The sequence below is a fragment of the Bos indicus x Bos taurus genome, chromosome 24 (genome assembly GCF_003369695.1).
Source record: "Bos indicus x Bos taurus breed Angus x Brahman F1 hybrid chromosome 24, Bos_hybrid_MaternalHap_v2.0, whole genome shotgun sequence".
Taxonomy (NCBI): Eukaryota; Metazoa; Chordata; class Mammalia; order Artiodactyla; family Bovidae; genus Bos; species Bos indicus x Bos taurus.
In genome coordinates, this window is record NC_040099.1 from 16500053 (window position 1) to 16506052 (window position 6000).

The following is a 6000-nucleotide window of genomic DNA, read 5'->3' on the forward strand; positions in this document are numbered from 1 at the left end:
TGAACTAGAATGGGCTGAAATCAGTGAACTTAATTCACATGACCATTATATCAACTACTGAGGACAAGAATCCGATAGAATAAATGGAGTAGCCCTTATAGTCAACAAAAGAGTCCAAACGCAGTACTTGGATATGATCTCAAAAACAGCAAAATGATCTCTATTCGTTTGCAAGTCAAACCATTCAACATCATAGTAATCCAAGTCTGTGCCCCAACCACTAATGCCAAAGACGCTGAAGTTGAACAGTTTTATGAAGGCCTACAAGATTCTCCAGTTCAGTTCTGTTCAGTTTCTCAGTCAAGTCCGACTCTTTGTGAACCCATGGACTACAGCACTCAAAGTTTCCCTGTCCATCACCAACTCCTGGAGTTTACTCAAACTCATGTCCATTTGACTTGGTGATGCCATCCAACCATCTCCTTCTCTGTTGTCCTCTTCTCCTACTGCCTTCAATCTTTCCCAGAATCCGGGTCTTTTCAAATGAATCATTTCTTAACATCAGTTGGCCAAAGTATTAGAGTTTCAGCTTCAGCATAAGTCTGTCCAATGAATGTTCAAGACTGATTTCCTTCAGGATGGACTGGTTTTATCTTGCTGTCCAAGGGAGTCTCAAGAGTGTTATCCAACACCACAGTTCAAAAGCATCAATTCTTCAGTGCTCAGCTGTCTTTAATGCCCAACTCTCACATCCATACATGACTAGATAGCCATAGCTTTGAAGACACAGACATTTGTTACCAAAGTAATGTCTCTGCTTTTTAATATGCTGCCTAGGTTGCTCATAGCTTTTCTTCTAAGGAGCAGGGGTCTTTTAGTTGCATGGCTGCAGTCCCAATCTGCAGTGATTTTGGAGCCCAAGAAAATAAAGACTGTCACTGTTTCCATTGTTTTCACATCTACTTGCCATGAAGTGAGGAGACCAGATGCCACAACTTTTCAGAATGTTGAGTTTTAAGCCAATTTTTTCACTCTCCTCATTCATTTTCATCAAGAGGCTCTTTAGTTCTTCACTTTCTGCAATAAGCATGGTGTCACCTACATATCTGAAGTTATTGATATTCTTCCCGGCAATCTTGATTCCAGCTTGTGCTTCACCCAGTCCAGAATTTCTCATGGTGCACTCTGAATATAAGTTAAATAAGCAGAGTGACAATATACAGGCTTGACATACTCCTTTCCCAATTTGCCACCAGTCTGTTGTTCCATGTCCAGTTCTAACTGTTGCTTCTTGACCTGCGTACAGAATTCTCAGAAGGCAGGTCAGATGGTCTGGTATTCCCATCTCTTTAAGAATTTTTCACAGTTTTTTGTGATCCACACAAAGACTTTGACATAGTCAATAAAGCAGAAGGAGATGTTTTTCTGGAAATTTCTTGCTTTTTCGATGATCCAACAGATGTTGGCAATTTGATGACTGATTCCACTGACTTTTCTAAATCCAGCTTGAACATCTGGTGGTTCACAGTTTAGACACTGTTGAAACCTAGCTTGGAGAATTTTGAGCATTATTTTGCGGGCATGTGAGATGAGCATTCTTTGGGATTGCTTTCTTTGGATTGGAATGAAAACTGACCTTTTCCAGTTCTATGGGCATTGCTGAGCTTTCCAAATTTACTGCCATATTGAGTGCAACACTTTCACAGCATCATCTTTTAGTATTTGAAATAGCTCAACTGGAATTCGATCACCTCCACTAGTTTTGTTAGTAGTGGTGCTTCTTAAGGCCCACTTGACTTCACATTCCTGGATGTGTGGCTCTAGGTGAGTGATCACACGGTCATGATTATCTGGGTCATGAAGATTTTTTTTTTTTTTGGATAGTTCTTCTGTGTATTCTTGCCACCTCTTGTTAATATCTTCTGCTTCTGTCAGATCCATACCGTTCCTATCTTTGATTGTGCCCATCTTTGCATGAAATAATCCCTTGGTATCTCAAATTTTCTTGAAGGGATCTCTAGTTTTCCCATTCTATTGTTTTCCTCTATTTCTTTGCATTGATCATTGAGGAACGCTTTCTTATCTCTCCTTGCTATTCTTTGGGACTCTGCATTCCAATGGGTATATCTTTCCTTTTCTCCTTTGCTTTTCACTTTTCTTCTTTTCACAGCTCTTTTTAAGGCCTCTTCAGATAACCATTTTGCCTTTTTGTATTTCTTTTTCTTGGGGATGGTCTTTGTCACTGCCTCCCGTATAATGTCACAACCTCCATCCATAGTTCTTCAGGCAGTCTGTCTATCAGATCTAATTCTTTGAATCTGTTTGTCACTTCCACTGTATAATGGCAAGGGATTTGATTTAGATCTTTTAGAGCTAACAACAAAAAAATGTGTCCTTTTCTTTATTTTATTTTTTACTTTAAATTTATTTATTTTAAATGGGGGCTAATTACTTTTAGAGCTAACAACAAAAAAATGTGTCCTTTTCTTTATTTTATTTTATTTTTTACTTTAAATTTATTTATTTTAAATGGGGGCTAATTACTTTACAACATTGTATTGGTTCTGCCACACATCAACATGAATCCACCACTGGCGTACACGTGTTCACCATCCTGAAACCCCTCCCACCTCCCTCCCCGTAGGAAATGGAATGCAAATGTAGGAAGTCAAGAGATACAGGGAGTAACAGTCAAGTTTGGCTTTGAGGTACAAAATGAAGCAGAGTAAAGGTTAACAGAGTTTTACCAAGAGAACGCACTGGTCACAGTAAACACCCTTTTCCAACAAAACAAGAAACAACTCTACACATGGACATCACCAAATGGTCAATACTGAAATCAGATTGATTATATTCTTTGAGTTGAAGATGGAGAAACTCTATACAGTCAGCAAAAACAAGGCTGAGAACTGACTAATCCTCAGATCACTTACTCCTTATTGCAAAATTCAGACATAAATTGAATAAAATAAGGAAAACCACTAGGTCATTCAGGTATGACCTAAATCATATAACTTATGATTATACAGAGGAAGTGACAAATATATTCAAGGGATTATATCGGATAGACAGAGTGCCTGAAGAGTTGTGGATGGAGGTCCATAACATTGTACAGGAGGCAATGACTAAAACCATCACCAGGAAAAAGAAATGCCAAAAGGCAAAGTGATTGACTGAGGAGGCCTTAAAAATAGCTTAGAAAAGAAGAGGAGCTAAAGGCAAAGGAGAAAATGAAAGATATATTCATCTGAATACACAGTTCCAAAGAAGAGCAAAGAGAGATTAGAAAGCCTTCCTAAGTGAACAGTGGAAAGAACTAGAGAAAAACAATAGAATGGAAAAGACTAGAGATATCTTCAAGAAAATTAGAGATAATAAGGGAATATTTCATACCAAGATGGGCACAATAAAAGACAGGAATGGTATGGACCTAACAGAAGCAGAAGATATTAAGAAAAAGGTGGCTAGAATATACAGAAGAACTATCCAAAAAAGGTCTTCATAACCCAGATAACCTAGATGGTGTGATCATTCAACAAGAGCCAGACATCCCGGAATGCAAAGTTAAGTGGGCCCTACGAAGCATCACTAGGAACAAAACCAGTCAAGGTGATGAAATTCTAGCTGAGCTATTTCAAATCCTAAAAGATGATGCTATGAACATGGTACACTCAATATGCCAGCAAATTTGGAAAATTCAGCAGTGGCCACAGGACTGGAAAAGATCAGTTTTCATTCCAATCCCAAAGAAAGGCAATGCCAAAGAATGTTCAAACTCCCGCCCAATTACACTAATTTCACATGCTAGCAAATTAGTGTTCAAAATTTTCCAAGCTAGGCTTCAAAATTACTGCAAAATCAAGAATTTCCAGATATTCAATTGGATTTAGAAAAGACAGAGGAATCACAGGTCAAATTGCCAATATCCATTGTATCATAGAAAAAGCAAGAGCATTCCAGCAAAACCTCTACATTTCCTTCATTCAGTACATTAAAGTCTTTGAATGTGTGTATCACAACAACTGGAAAATTCTTCAAGGGATGAGAATACCAGACCACTTTATCTGTGTCCTGAGAAATATGTATGCACATCAAGAAGCAACAATTAGAAATGGACATGGATCAATGGACTAATTCAAAATTGGGAAATGAGTACAATAAGTCTGTATAATGCCACTCTGTTTATTTAACTTATAAGACGAGTACATCATGTGAAATGCTGGACTGGATGAAGCACAAGCTGGAATCAAGATTGCTGGGAGAAATATCGATAACCTGCGTATCTACGCAGATGACACCACCTAATGGCACAAAGCGAAGAGGAAATAAAGAGCCTCTTGATGAAGTGAAAGAGGAGAGTGAAAAAGCTGGCTTAAAACTCAACAGGCAAGAAAACAAAGATCATGGTATCTGGTCCCATGACTTCATGGCAAATAGATTGGGAAACAATGGAAACAGTGACAGTCTTTATTTTCTTGGGCTCCAAAATCACTGCAGATGGTGACTGCAGCCATGCAACTAAAAGACCCTTGCTCCTTGGGAAAAAAGCTATGGCAGACTGAGACAGCATATTAAAAATCAGAGACATTACTTTTCCAACAAAAGTCCATCTAGTCAAAGATATGGTTTTTCCAGTAGTCATGTATCAATGTGAGAGTTGTATTATAAAGAAAGTTGAGTGCTGTAGAACTGATGGTGTTGGAGACACCTGTGGTTTTGACCTGTGGTGTTGGAGAAAACTCTTTAAAATCCCTTGTAATGCTGGGAGATCAAACCAGTCATTCCTGAAGGAAGTCAGTTCTGAATATTCATTGGAAATACTGATGTTCAAGCTGAAGGTCCAGTACTTTGGCCACCTGAATGGAAGAGATGATTCATTGGAAAAGACCCTGATGCTGGGAAAAATTGAAGACAGAAGGAAAAAAGGATAACAGAGGATGAGTTGTTTAGATGACATCACCAACTCACTGGACATGAATTTGAGCAAAGTCTTGGAGATAGTGAATTAATAGTGAAGCCTGGCCATGTGCAGTCCATGTGATCGCAAAGAGTCAGACACGACTGAGGAACTGAACATCAACAATAAAATTTTGGTAAAGATAGAGTGACTTGAATTTTTGCTCATCATTTCTGTGTGTTACTTTGACATCAAATTTGCCAGAACTTTGCTCAGTCATCTCCAACTCTTTGCAGTCCCATAGACTGTAATCCATTAAACTCCTTTGTCCATGGAATTTTCCAGACAATAATACTAGACTGGGTTTCCATTTCCTCCTCCAGGGAATCCTCTGGACACAGAAATCAAACCTGCTTCTCTTTTGTCTCCTGCATTGGTAGGCAGTTCTTTACCCCTGCACCACTGTGGTAGGTATATTTTGATAGCAAACTTACTCTAAGTTCCAAAGAGAAGTTTATAATATAAAGTCATGTCAATGATAGAGTTTATGTAAGAAAGATCTTTCAGCAAAATACCACACACAGTCCTACCAGTATTGGTGGTGGTGGTAATTTAGTCACTAAGTTGGGTCCGACTCTTGAGACCTCATGGAATGTAGCCTGCCAGGCTCCTCTGCCCATGGGATTCTCCAGGCAAGAATACTGGAATGGGTTGCCATTTCCTTTTCCAAATGATCTTCCCAACCCTAGGATTGAACCCAGGTCTCCTGCATTGCAGACAGATTCTTTGCCAACTTAGCGACAGGGGAAGCCCCATCAGTATTAAAGTAGCATAGTAGTAAGCTATATGTTTTCTTACCCCTATATTTCTACTTTCCATGAATAAACATTACATGTGAGAGAGTAATGCCATTATCATGGCAATAAGAACTTCCTGACATCTTTTCTGTAAAGAACACTGATTTTGATAATCTTTTTACAAGGGTGTCTTTGTTGAATTTCAGGATTTCTAAGAGATTAGCACATAGATGAGGAGAAAGAAAGAGAGAGAAAGAAAATAAAATACTAAAAAAATTGAGATTAGATGCATTGATTAGAATAAGAAGAATATTTTCACTTTCCTTCATAATTTCCACTTAAGGAGGTCCAGTTCAGTACCAAGAG